The sequence below is a fragment of the Tupaia chinensis genome, unplaced genomic scaffold (genome assembly GCF_000334495.1).
Source record: "Tupaia chinensis unplaced genomic scaffold, TupChi_1.0 Scaffold145280_1, whole genome shotgun sequence".
Lineage (NCBI taxonomy): Eukaryota > Metazoa > Chordata > Mammalia > Scandentia > Tupaiidae > Tupaia > Tupaia belangeri.
In genome coordinates this window covers 350,508-365,497 of record NW_006205141.1, presented here as the reverse complement: position 1 = coordinate 365,497, position 14,990 = coordinate 350,508, and the positions used below count along the sequence as shown (strand labels likewise).

The 14,990-nt window shown below is 41.2% G+C and overlaps 1 long non-coding RNA gene across 1 annotated transcript in view; it reads right to left on the bottom strand.

The window, feature by feature from the left end:
* The window catches only part of LOC102483372 (uncharacterized), a 69,182-nt gene extending 54,487 nt beyond the window's left edge, over positions 1–14,695 (bottom strand). Inside the window, exon 1 of the long non-coding RNA XR_337312.1 lies at positions 14,516–14,695. This is a non-coding gene — a long non-coding RNA (uncharacterized LOC102483372). The remainder of the gene's footprint in view (positions 1–14,515) is intronic.
* Positions 14,696–14,990: the final 295 nt, after the last annotated feature.

Sequence of the window (14,990 nt, the reverse complement as noted above, 5' to 3'; positions counted from 1 at the left end):
GTGCCTGGTCCCCTCCCCACCTGCTCCCTACAGTGGAAATTCTGCAGGATTCATGGCTACTCTCCTTGGAGCCTGGGTCTCCAGGACTCATAAAGGCCCCAGGGCACCCCAAGGCAACCACCCATACTCTTCTCCCCTACTCTGGATGCTTGTTCACCTGTGTACAAGGACTTTCCCTTGCTGTGACCAAGGGAGGAATACACTGCTGCTTAGCATTTCCAAAGGCTGATAAGAAGCTGGTGTGGCAGTGCACACTGATACACCAAGGGCAGAGTAGGGGACTGTGCTCCAACCTGAGCTGGGTCGGTGCTGGGCAGCATGTGTTCTTGTGTGGAGGCACCCACCATTGTAGGCGCTGTCAGCTCCCAGGTCTCCTGGTGCCCAGTGCCACACACTATCCCCCATGTTCCCAGATTTCTCATATTTCACATTGTAACTAAGTGACAGTGGCTGCTTGGTGCACAGCATTAACAAGGCCTGGCTGTGCACAAGCTCAGCAGCAGCATGTTGTAATCCCTTTGAAATTTCTGCCCTGGACCTGAAACAGATGGCTTCCTGTGCCTTTGTAGCTCAATGGTCTCATAGTGCACTGTTAACTTCTCAATTCTACTAGAGTTGACTTCTCAGTCCTACTATAATTGATTTTCCAATCTTTCAATAATTGACTTCCCAATCCTACTAAAATTGCCTTCTTACTCCTACTACATTTTCCTTAGAAGCAGGGCCCATGTTTCAGGAGATAGAACTGAAAATAAATATTGTATCAATTTACAGGTTACTAAGAGTACACAGAGCTTTGTGACGTCATTCTTAAACCATACCCTAATGTGTGGATCAGGAAGGAAAAGCAGCTCCATGACACATTCCTCCCCAGGTTCTGTGTCAGGCACACTGCTGTGTGGGAACATTAGCAGTTTAACTAGTATTTATATGTGAGGGGTCTTCAAACACTTTTTGGAAAATACATGTTATGAAAAAACTGTAAATGGATTTCAATTGGTCTGCATAAAAATAAACTTGGTTTTTATTTTATTTTATTATTATTATTATTTTTGGAGAGGTTTTCGCTATAGGGCGCATGTGCTCACCAGACAGACAGAGAGAGACATAGAGACAGAAAGCGAGAAATCACCCCCCCGGGGGGGTGGTCATGCTGCAATCCCTTCTCCTCCATTCTTCTCTCGGGATCTTGGGCATGCACGCACATGCACCCGGCGTGAGTTTTAAGCCACCGGGTCCAGGACGTGAACCACGGTTGACTACATGGGAGTCCAGCGACATAGCCATTACGCTAACTGCTGGTTCCCAGCTTGGTTTTTATTTTGATTTTCCATAAACTTGCTGAAGTCTCTTCATATTGTATATTTACTAGGAAATAAGAACGTACCCCCTTTAAAAAAAATTTCTGTAGGGCATGTGCACTCACTGAACAGAGAGAGAAAAAGTCAAAAAGGCACCCCTGGGGGGATAGCTTTGCTGCAATTTTTTCTCTTCCACTTTCCTCTGAGGGTTATGGGTACACACGTACATGCACCTGGAATGTTTCTCAAGCCACTGAATCTGAGAATTGAACTATGCAGTCACCCATGTGGGATCCAGACACTTTAACTATGATATCACTAGTTGGTCCACTAGTTATTACCAACCAAAACCTACCCTCACTAATCGTCACCAAATTTCTAAAGTTGGCTAAAAAGTATTAAAACAATTATGTTTATAGCAAAATGATTCATACCAATTACTAACTAATTTACCTGTCTCTCAACATCTCATGTGAATTATGAAATTTTACTGATAATGGGGCAAGCAGTTGGCATGATGATTAAGGTGATGGCCTCTGACCATGGTTTGAGTCCCAGACCTGATGACTTGCTTTCTCACTTTCTCTTGTTCACGCTCATATCTCTGGTAAGCACACACATTCTATAGCAAAATTTAAAATAATAATAATAAAAAAAATTAAATAAATATCTCTAAAAAGAAAAGTTACTGATAGCTCTAAAACAGAAAATAGAGACTAAATTCCTTTTTTTTTTTTTTTTGGTAAAACCAGGCCACTTTAATGTTTTTGTACAATTTAAATAATTGTCTTTTGATTAATGTAAGACTGGCTGTTTTCAGAAACATCAGTTATGATGGTTTTCCAGATTGGTATATCATCTTCAAAAATTACAAGGAGTTATATGTATGCAACTGCTATCAAACCAGGAAGACAGCATTCATGCATCTGTCATTTTCAGGATTGTTGGTAACTTGGGGAAATTTCTCCCAAATAACCTTGCCTCCTTATGTCACAAGGCCCAACCGCTCACTTTCACCTCAATGACAGTACCTTTGGTGATAACACCCAAAGTTGTATGTAGTGGAGATGAGGGATTCTTCTTTACACCAAGTATTGGCAGGCAAAAGGTGGCTTTCAGTTTAGGATGTGTTATGTGGGCCTTCTTGAAACGTAAACCCATTGACCTAATGAATCTTTCATATTTAGGTGGTTTTCTAGTAAAGCCATCTCCAAGAAAGCAGACTTTTGTAACCATCCTCTTTCATTCCTTCTTTCTCTTTCCTGTTCAAATCATTTTTAATACTTATGTTTCTCCTTGGGCTCGAACTTTGGGTAGAGGGGTTTCTCATTTTCTCGCTTTCTCTTTCTGTTTTTGTTTACTCATATTGGAAAATACTCAGGACTGGCCTTCTCTGTCCAACAGATAAACAGGCACTGCTCCTTGTGGAGCCTTTTCGTCATTCTTTTGTTTGGTGTTCCTCTTTTCATGCATCTTGATAGTCTTTTTCATTTGTATCCTTTAACGTGGTGCTATTTATGATAGAGCTTATTAGCCTCCAGACCAATCATCTTTGTTGCCTTCTTTGAACGTTCATGAGCCCCTCAACTTTCCTCTTTCTCTTTTTCTCATGGTAATCCAAATGGTATACATAGTGTTTATGATGTAATTCAATATATTCATTTTGTGGTATGGTGACGGTTGTAGAGTCATTGGAGACTAAATTTCTGAGGTAGAATCAGAGCTCATATGACCCTCTGTATTACCAGGCCACCCTCAAACTTAAAAGACCCAACAGAAACCAACAATTTTCCTGTGAGAGTTAACTGTCTATGACCAGACACACACCATCGAGGCTTCCTGAGAGTCTAACATGGCTGTTTCATATATATTCATATATATATACAAATATATGTATGTATGGTAAAATTTGCCATTTTAACCCTTTGCATAGTACAGTTCAGTGGTATTAAGTACATTTACACTGCCATGCAATTATTACCACCATATCCCTTCAGAACTTTTTCATTTTCCTAAACTGAAACTCTATTCGCATCAAACAGCTAATTATTCCTCTCCTTAGCCTTTGGCCTCATTATCTAGTATTTTGAGATGCATTCTTTTTTTTATGTAAAAAGGTATTTTAATTTTATGACTTTGAGTATGCATGGAATATATTAGCTGTCATAATTACTGAATTTCTTGGAAAACAGCTAACAATAACTGAGCACTCATCATATTAGAGTTAACACATACTATGTTAAGTACATATTTATTCCTCATAATTATATTCAGCGTACATCCTCTTTCCTCCATTTTGCCAGTCAGAAAAGTGACTTAGGTGCTTAGAGGTTAACTATCCTGCTTAAGGTTACATTACTAGTAAATTGTTAAGAAATAATTTAAACACAGATTTTCTAACTCTAAAGCCTAATCTATTCTTCCTTCTCCTTCTTCCCACCAGCCTTTTTCTTTGTCATCCTTTTCCACTCTTCCTCCAGAATTAGAAATGTACACACCCCTAGGCTATATTCTCCACCAAGGCCACTATACACACTATACACTTTAACAACTTCAGCTACCATTTCTAGGGAGACAATCTTTTTTTTTTTTTAAAGAGGTTTTTGCTATGGGGCATGTGTGCTCCTCAGAAAGAGACAGAGAGACAGAAAGCAAGAAATCACCCCCCAGGGGAGTGGCCATGCCACAATCCCTTCTCCTCCATTCTTCTCTCGGGATTTTGAGCATGCATACACGTGTGCCTAGTGTGAGTTTAAGCAAACAGGTCCAGGACTCGAGCCACAGTCAACTACATGGGAGTCCAGTGACATAGCCATTACACCAACTGCTGGCCCCTAGAGAGACAATCTTCAATGAATACCTGCAAGCCTCCCTCAAGAGCTCTGGATTCATGTGTCACAATAACAACAACAATCAGAGGTCCATAACAATGACAACAGGCATTAATTTACCTCCTGGTCTCCAGACATTCTGGGACTGGCTGATCTAGGCTGGGCTCCATTCCACCTGCCATTCATTGTCCACCTAAGACAACAGGGCAAGCCTAGGCATGTCCTTCTTGGCAAAAGCACAAGAAAGCAAGAAGTCATGAAAGACCTCTTAAGTTTAATCTTGGAACCGGTATGCTTCTGCCTTACCTATAGGCCAAAGCAAATCAAAGAATTAATAATTAAGGAAAAATGAGCTTCATACTTTGCTCTTTTTGCACAGGGAACTTCAAAACCTACAAAGGTGTGGACACAGAGATGGGTAAGAAATTAAAACCAATAACACAACTGAACTTACCATGGTCTACTTTTCATTTTATCTTCTCATACTCTCCTCTGCCATGAATCATATCTGATACCATAGGTTCAGTACTCATGTTTATGAAGATCAGGTCCAAATGTGTATCTCTAGCCCGCCTCTCTGTCTAAAACTTAAAATCCATGAGTTTGGCTGACATAATCACACAAATATCCCTTTCCTAAATACCTCAAGCTCACATTCTCAAATATGAAATTGTCATTACCTGCCTCAACCACTCACATCACAAATCAATTTTTCCTTCTGTCTTCAATACTCTAAGGATTAGAGAATGTTAACAGTTACCTTAGGGGAAAAAATGCAGACTATTGACTTCTCATGTGGATTCCACATCTCTTAAATGTGCCTACATTTTCTCACCCCCACTGCCATCACTTTGACTTCCACCCATGCCTCTATTTCCCTGAGTTGGAAATATTAAGTAAAATTGGCGTGTTCTCCCAAATGGCCAAAGTATAACCAGCAAGTGCAAACAGATATAGAAAGGCAGATTTGAATTCAGTAGAAGAAATGACAATTAGAGTATTCAAGAAACAAATGGAATGGTGGTATGATGAATGAATAGAAATTGGGTTTTAGCATTAGACACGCTGGGTTCATAAAGAGGTTCTAAACACTTATTTGTTGTGTGCTTTGGAGAAATTATTTAAACTCTCATGTTTTTTTTGAAATGCAAAATAAAGTTAATAACAGGATGTAACCCATTAAGCTACTTGGAAATTAAATGAGTTAACGAGTGCACAAGGGATACAAATTCATAAAACACAAGTACTCTACACCTGGGAATGTTATCACTCTCATTGTACTACTGAAAGAAGTGATGCAGTTACTCAATAGGGTAGAGATTGCAAACAAGTCAACAAAATATTCTATCCTCCTCTTTCTGAATAATAGATTAGTCCATATTTTCCAGATTACCTGTAATTAGGTGTGCCCAATGACTGATTTATAGTCAACAGAATATGAGAAGTGTGTGCCGTTGCTGGATTTGGACCATAGAAGCCTCCTACATGAGCTCCTCCTTTACCTATTTCCTCTATATGCTCTGAACCATTCCCATGTTCCTGGTGGTGAAATGAACGGACCCTAATGTGGTCTTGGAAACAATATGCTGGGAATGAAAAGAATGTGATCAGCTACTGTACTTGCGTGGAGCAGAGCTATGTTCACAAGCTAACTTCCTTCATCAACCCTACAATTCTACCCCAGGCCAGCTTGAATTACCTTAGGCTGTTATGGAAGCAAAAGACCTTTCTAGTGTTTTTAGTCACTGGTTGATTTAGTGTATTTGTTACTTTAATCTAATGTTGGCACCAACAAAATTTAAAGCTGAATAATTCTTGGGTGTTGGAGGCTGTCATATACAGTGCTTGCTGTTTGGAAGCATCCCTACCTACCAGATGTCATTAGTATTCCCTAATTGGCAACCAAAAATGTCTCCAGATATTGTCACATCTCCCCTGGGAAGCAAAGTCATCCTGGTTGACCATCACTGGTCTTGCCTATCTTAACTATATATACATCTTCAGAGACATCCACAATGCTGTGGGCAAGGTCTCTCTCTAGGTTTGGCTGAGAAAAAGTTCCTGAGACATTAGAGTACACCCATGTTCTAGGAACCCTTTCAAATCTGCACTTGATACTGGGACTTGTATTGGTGGGAAAGATCCTAGATTTTTTTGGTGAATGGATTCTTAGCAAATTGTCCCTAAGGAAAGCAGGACTGGCAGATGTTCGAGGTCAGGCAGGAATCAGTGTTCCCAATTCCCATTTTATTCTGCTTTTTAAGAATTATTTAATTTTGGGACTAGAAGATGGTGTAAGTACTCTACACCTGGGAATGTTATCACTCTCATTGTACTACTGAAAGAAGTGATGCAGTTACTCAATAGGGTAGAGATTGCAAACAAGTCAACAAAATATTCTATCCTCCTCTTTCTGAATAATAGATTAGTCCATATTTTCCAGATTACCTGTAATTAGGTGTGCCCAATGACTGATTTATAGTCAACAGAATATGAGAAGTGTGTGCCGTTGCTGGATTTGGACCATAGAAGCCTCCTACATGAGCTCCTCCTTTACCTATTTCCTCTATATGCTCTGAACCATTCCCATGTTCCTGGTGGTGAAATGAACGGACCCTAATGTGGTCTTGGAAACAATATGCTGGGAATGAAAAGAATGTGATCAGCTACTGTACTTGCGTGGAGCAGAGCTATGTTCACAAGCTAACTTCCTTCATCAACCCTACAATTCTACCCCAGGCCAGCTTGAATTACCTTAGGCTGTTATGGAAGCAAAAGACCTTTCTAGTGTTTTTAGTCACTGGTTGATTTAGTGTATTTGTTACTTTAATCTAATGTTGGCACCAACAAAATTTAAAGCTGAATAATTCTTGGGTGTTGGAGGCTGTCATATACAGTGCTTGCTGTTTGGAAGCATCCCTACCTACCAGATGTCATTAGTATTCCCTAATTGGCAACCAAAAATGTCTCCAGATATTGTCACATCTCCCCTGGGAAGCAAAGTCATCCTGGTTGACCATCACTGGTCTTGCCTATCTTAACTATATATACATCTTCAGAGACATCCACAATGCTGTGGGCAAGGTCTCTCTCTAGGTTTGGCTGAGAAAAAGTTCCTGAGACATTAGAGTACACCCATGTTCTAGGAACCCTTTCAAATCTGCACTTGATACTGGGACTTGTATTGGTGGGAAAGATCCTAGATTTTTTTGGTGAATGGATTCTTAGCAAATTGTCCCTAAGGAAAGCAGGACTGGCAGATGTTCGAGGTCAGGCAGGAATCAGTGTTCCCAATTCCCATTTTATTCTGCTTTTTAAGAATTATTTAATTTTGGGACTAGAAGATGGTGTAGCAGTTACATCACTGGACTCCCACATGACTTCCACACTGGACTGCAGTTAGAGTCCTGAACCTGGTGACTTTAAACTCACACTGTACCCGTGTGAACACCCAAGATCCCAGGAGGAGAATAAAGTAGAAGGGATTGCAACATGACCATTCCCCCTGGGGGATGATATATCAATTTCCCTCTCACAGTCTCTGTCTCTTTCTCTGGTAAGCATACGCACACTAAAGCAAAAACTTAAGAAAAGACTTACTTAATTTTATTTATTATTATTATTTGTATTAATTTGTTATAAGGGATATACACTCACCAAAAAGACACAGAGACAGAGAGAGAGGAAAAATAAGTGGGAAAGCAAGCTGCCAGGTCTGGGACTCGAACCTGGTCAAGTGGTCAACCATGTGGGAGTCCTGTACCTTATTATATACCACACCACCTGTTGGTCCCCAACTCACATTTTAATTCTGCTATTACAATCCCATACTGCCTGGAACCAGCTTAAGTGGGTACACTGTACTGTTTCATTACTGTACAACTTTCTCACCAAATGAAATGATCTACTTTATCTTTCATAGTTTAGTTCAAGGAAAACACTGAAAGAAAGGAGAAAAGCTGTGAAGGACACCAGTTTTTTGCCATATACTCCACACAAAAACATGCCAATCCATCACTCACAATTTATAGAGAAAAAAGCCTATACAAGAACAATAAATTGGAAGCCAGGAGGTGGCGTGATAGTTAAGTGCTAGATTCCCACATGGACAACAGCAGTTTGAGCCCTGGATCTATTAGGTTGAAAATCATGCCTGGCCTGTGTGCGTGCATGCACAAAATCCCGGAAGGAAAGTGGAGGAGATGGGATTACAGCATGGTCATCCCCTGGGGTTGAGTTCTCCTTTTCTTTCTCTATGACTCTCCATGGTGAGCATACATGTCTACAATCAAAACTTTTTTTAAAAAAAGAAAAGAAATAAGGATAATTCATTGACACTAAACTCTATTTACTTGTGTTGTTAGTAACTCCATGGCCACTTGTCGGCGTCCGCCCCAGGGCTTGGCTCTGGCTGAATCATGATCAGAGGGCTGCTGCTGAGGGAGAGAAAGAGGACGAGAAAGAGAAAGCCCTCCATCTTGCCAGGACCTCAGAGTTGGAAAGAATGAGACAAAGGGATAGAGTAGAAATGGACACAGGCAGCCTGAGCCTAGGTAGCCCAAGCAACTTGTGCCGCCCAGATGAACTGGACGTCTTTATTTATAGTACAAGGAGACATTACACATGTATGTTTCATGACACTTCATGGATTAGTTGCCAGGTTACAGACAATGAGAAGCAGTTAACAAATCTATAAGGGATTAGTCATACCCAGGGCAAGGTGTATCCCTTGGTGGTAATCCCATCTAGAGTAAATCTCATCTTCCTTTTTAATGCAGAGAACTAACTGTTAGGTATGGGGAAGGAGCTAAAGAATTTCTCTATAAGGAGTGTACCACCACACCCAGAGAAGTCTAAAGAACCTTTCAGATGCAGAGCAGGGATTGGATTTTACTAATTAGGGTCAAGATGTTTCTTGAAGTCCATCAGATGTGTCTGTTGGAACGCCCCTAGCAATTTCCACCCTTGCTCTGTCTGCAGCCAAGGTCAAGGAAAGACAAGTTACAAGGTTCTGCCAAACCCCAAAAGAGCATGTGGTGTTTGCTCAGCGCATGTCCCCACACCTCAGACTCTCTCTCTTAAACATGTCCCCACAGCCACTCTCTAGAATATATATGAACCAACCTCACCAACATTCTACCTCAAAGATGCTGGACTAATTCTCAAGACACTGAGTATTAGACAAAGAAATGAGAGCCACTCTTGGCTTTCATACTGATGACAGACTTTGAAAATATAAGCAACCTTCATAGGCCATATATTAACACTGGGCTCTCCCAAGAACAGATGGTGAGATGCTTTTCTTTTTCTTTTCTGATACATCGAAGACCCTTACTTTTGTAAAATGTGATGAAGATAAAGTACCTTACTAAAAACAGAAACTAGTTGCATTAAGTATAAGTCTAGTTTTTAAAATTAGATTCAACAGATATAAAATTATGCTGCTGAATATCCAAAAAGTTCTAACTTTGTCCTCTCACTTGATTTTCTTACCCCCTTGCAGATGTGCAGGAACTATTCCAGGGCCAATTCTGCTTGACCACACTTTGAGTGGCAAGCATCTGATAGTCATTAAGTGTGCATTTCACTACTGAAAATATAGACTCTTAGACTAGAAGAGTGTTACCATTTTAATCTGTGAGTTCATATCTTCTTTTATTATTAAGAGTAGAATAACTCTAATAACGCAAAGTAATATGTGATGTGTTGAATTTTATCTGCCAATTTCTTCCACAGCACATTCAAATTCTAATACGCATAATTTATGCTACTTTTAAAATCTCAATTTTCCTCAACACACACAAGGTCAACAGATATCTTCTCAGGAAATACAATTTATCTGTTGCATGTGTTTGTGAGTAAACACAATATACATACAATGTATAATTCTCCTCAAAGAAGGACCAAAGCCATAGAAAAGCTGAAAATGGTATGGAATTACAACTTCAGAATGCTGCTTCCTTGGGGCATGGTGCTTTCAAGTTTATGGGACCATTACATTCAACCATCTGTGTTCTTCCTGCTTACAATACCTCTCCTACCCCCACCTACCAAGGAAAATTCTGCAGATCTTCTAAGACCCAGATGAAGTCCGTTCTTTCTTGTGTTTTTTTTTTTCTCTCTACATTTGTTCATTGTTCATTCATACTCATCCATCTAACAAAGGCAAGCTGATTGTCCTAAAAGGAGCCATTCTAGTGTTGGAGAGCTGGCAGTGAATAAAACATGGTTCCAACCTTCCTGGTGCCTGTGCTCTACAGTAGGAAAAGAGAGAAAAACATATTCACAAATACTTTCCAAAAATAACAACTGGTAAGTAGAAAGTTTTAGACAGAAAAGTAAAACACAGACTCAGCTTGCCTCTTCACCCGACCACAGACCACAGAAGTGACTTCAAAGATGACATTCTCTACTTCCCCGAGGATAGGGTCCAGCTGTTACTGCTCTAGTGTACAAGTGAGTCATTTATTCATTTCACACAATGACTGTCCCAGGCAATAAAGATTTAATCTCAAATGTACTGAGGGTGAAATAGAGAGTAGTTGAGATGCAGTCTTAGATGATGTAATCTAGGTGGCCTCTGAGAGTTGTACAAGTGTTCTATAAATGACCCTGAGAACGAACCACCTTAAAAATCAAGAAAAGGGCACATGTGCCAGGCAGAGAAAAGGAAATATAAATAGTTCCCAACAGAACTAGTGAACAAGGTGGCTCTGAAGCCCAGCTGGGTTGGCCTGAGTGACCAGAACAGAGTGAGTAAAGGACTAAGTAATGGGAAAAAGAAAGGTCAAGGTTTTCAGCAGACAGATATCTATACTTAGCCTTACTGGCCTGCCACTTTATTTGGAGTTCAACTCTAGGACAACCATCCTTAAGATGAGGAGTAGCCTAGGTCTATGGATAGCTTCAAGGAAGGCTGTCACAACTGTCATCACTGGATTCTTATATAAGAGAGAAATCTGTATTTTGTTATACAACTCATACTTCAGAATTCATCTGTCTCATGCCACAGATTTACCCAATGAATACAAAGATTTCTCTCTCTCTCTTTAAATTTGATGTCCAAGAGACAGAGTACACAGGTAAATTGAATAAAGAACATAGGAGAATGCATATTTTTTGAGGCAATACCTTTGTATTCAAAGAGCTTAAGTCAAGAATATATTTTCAGTAACATTTTATATTATAGATGCTACTATATTTATGATAAAGTCATGTCCCAATCAAGCCAACATATGTAAAAAATACCACAAGTCAAAAATGCACACAAATAAACACATCTTAATATAAAGCCCATCTTAATATAAAAACTAATATGTTTAATCATCCACAAGTTGTATATGTAATAGATTCCCTAATTTTCTCTGGGTGATAACCATGTATAAAACCATTAGGCTTTCAAAACTAACATATTCAACTCTATATTCCCTCATTGCCACTAGATGGCAAAAAAGGATTCATTATGCTTTAAAACAAACTATTGTGTAATGCATTCCCTTCCTTTCCACTAGGTCTTAGACAGAGCACACTTTCAAAGCCAACATATTTAAAATATTTCCACCAGGTGGTGCTTCAGGTCCTTTTCAATTTAAAAACTGATATATTTTGTATTACAATACATTGTTTAATATAGCACTTCATTTCCACTAGCTGGCATGTAAATTCTTTACATTTTCATAACTGGTTTATTTCATCACAAATTGCAATTTAATTAAGCTAGAACTACCAAAGCCTATTGCATATCCACCATGTTTGTTGGAGATTCAGAAAAAAGATATAAACCAGAGTCCCTGCCTCTGATACATTGATCATTTGTAGATTTAAAGTAAAACATAAAGCTTCCTATTATACTCATTTCAATACACTTTCTACTGGTTTCACAATTAAAAAGTATACATGTGATTTTACCCAATGGTCAAGGATCCCATTCTACACAAGCAAAATACTGCCCCCTCAACATCTTCATATATAGAAAGAAACTTCACTGATCCTATCCTCAACATACAGTTCTAGGAGCCTACAGGAGGGATAGTAGTTAAGGCACTGGACTCTATGATCAACTAAAGTTTGAATCCTGGACCCATTGGCTTACAAACCACACCAGGAACATGTGTGTGCATGCACAAAATTCCAAGAGGAGAAGGAATTGTGGCATTGCCTTCTCTGCCACCTCCCCTCCTGGGGCGATTTCTCACTTTCACTCTCACTGGCTTTGTTTCTCTCTGGTGAGTGCAAACACCCTATGGCAAAAAACTTAGGGGAAAAAAAAAGATACAATTTTATTAGTGAACATGAGTAACTAACATTTTGTAGTTATTTGGCAGTGAATAAAACATGGTTCCAACCTTCCTGGTGCCTGTGCTCTACAATAGGAAAAGAGAGAAAAACATATTCACAAGTACTTTCCAAAAATAGCAACTGGTAACTCATCTTACTCAGACATGAATATATTGAACATTCTTAACAAAAATGTACTGAATTCAACTCCCAACTTTCTAGGCCATGATTAAGATGGTGGACTTATCTTGAGGGTAAGAAAAGGAAATGTGAAAGGTTTTAGTTTGGGGAAAAGATGGCTGTGGTGTGGAGATAAAACTGGACAGAAGTGGTCAAGACTAGAGAAGCAGGTTAGGGGGTCTAATGTACAGGGTCGGCCCTTCCATGGGAAGAAACAGGCTCAGGAGTCCTGCACTTCATCTGAACAGTTATAGCTCTTGGTTCTCATGAGTAAACCACAGGTAGGTTGACTTAATTCAGATTGGTCCCCACTCCTTCCTAACTGTAGTAGCTCTTGAGGCGTTTTTTTTTTTTTTTTTTTTTTTTAGATTTTTTTTCTTTGAGGAGTTTTTTGCTATAGCGCACGTGTACACACGAAAGACAGAGAGACAGAGAGACAGAAAACGAGAAATCACCCCCAATGGAGGATATTCACACCACAATGCATTCTCCTCTTGGGATCTTGGGCACGCACGCACACACACGTGAACAGCGTGACTTAAGCTACCAGTCGTGGTGACTACATGAGAGTCCAGTGACATAGCCATTATGCCAACTGCAGGTCTCTACAGCTCTCTTGACCTATGAGACACTGCCCACCTCAGTAGTACTGTCATGAAAGTTAAATAAGCCTCCTTGAAGAGATGGGGCTTGCCATACTCCCTGGGGACCCAAAAATTAGCAGCAAAAGGTTTTATTATGGGACTCCCTGTCCCCATGCTAGAGAAACTCCTAGCACTTTACACCTCTCCTAATACCTTAGCCCCCTGCTGGGCTCCGTTCTCCTTACAGCCATGGTCTAGGACAGGGATCCTCAACCTCAGTAATGTGGACACCGTCTTGGAGAATGTCCTGTGATTCCTAGTATGTTTATATACATCACTGGCCTCCACCCATGAGAAAGCTTCTAGTAGCACCCTCTCCCTCTAGCAGTGATAACCAAGAATGTCTCCAGACATTGCCAAATGTCACCTGGGGATGGGGGTGAAAACTCAGCCCTGATTGAGAACCGCTGGCACAGGACTTGGTCCAGAACAGCCTTAACAGTAGGAATAGCCACCAAGGATAAATAGTCCTTCTGAATGTTTCTCAGACAACAGCAGGACTTTGCAGAAAATAAAATTTCCAATTAGGACTTTTTAAAAGGAAAAGCCTCCAAATTTTTCAACCCAAAACCTTAGTAAAACTCAATAACTTGTACTTGATTTTTTAGACTTAATAGAATGTGCAGTCATCATAGCAAATATTTCTGTGCAGTCTCTCCAGGGACAGCTAGGGGTCAGTGGGGAGCACACCTCCAGTTCAGGGCCTGGAACCATGGGCCTGGCACCACTACAGTCCTGGCCATGACAAGAAATCAGATTAATGAGGTCTCATGAGAGTTACTCAGTCTGCAGATGGCACACTTAAAAACTCCACCTGGGAGAAAAGTTCATATATTGAAATGGTCACCTTGTAAGATAAATAATGTGATTGAATGTATTAAAAAATGTAAATAAAAATTAAAATTAAAAACAAACAAACAAAAACAGTCCTGCAGTCCAGTGGCAGGAGCAGCGCTGAGTGGGGGCCACCGGACTGGTCTGGTGGTCATGGTCGACCCCAGCTTCCCCTCGGACTGCTCCCCGCCCCACTTCCCGCACACCGGCTTGCTCCCTCAAGCGGCGCTGCAGGTCCCACGGGTGCCCTTCCCGGACTCCCAGCAAGATCGCGGTCCCTTCACATCATGAACACCGCCACATCATGGACTCCATCCTGAGCCAGGGACCATCCCTCCACCCGCCGGTTCCATAGCTCGCCTGCTCAGGAATCGCGCAGTACAAACCTTCCACCGCCCCCGCTCCACGCGGTACTGAGAGAGGTGCCGCAGCTCACGCCCAGACTCACCTCCACGCAGACAATGCAGCCTCGCTGATTGGCGGGCACAGCGCACTACAGCGGGAGCAAGGGAACCTGGGAACCAGCATGGCTGGGCTGGGCACTGAACTGGGCGAGCTGGAGTCCTATTGGCCAGCACCGCCAGTAGGGAACAGACGCGTCCGCCCCGCCCCGCGCAGGTTTGACCAAGGACCACGCCCCTAACCCCCAACCAATCCTGGAACACTGAGCACCGCCAGCACCATGGCAACGCTTTGTTGACGCAGTTATTCACTTGGACCGGCACTTACTCCTTTCTGGGCTACAGTGAAAAGAAGTGGTGGATCCAGACCTAGGAGGACCACAACGGAGGCAGTTGATCTCAGCGGGTCTTGCTCACAGGTGAGTCCCTTGCCAGGCGGGTTTGTAAGATCGGGAGGCAACAGTGATGGCCTTTTGGAGCTGGGTGGCCACAAGCCAGTTGGATGGACGCTCCTGAGACCTG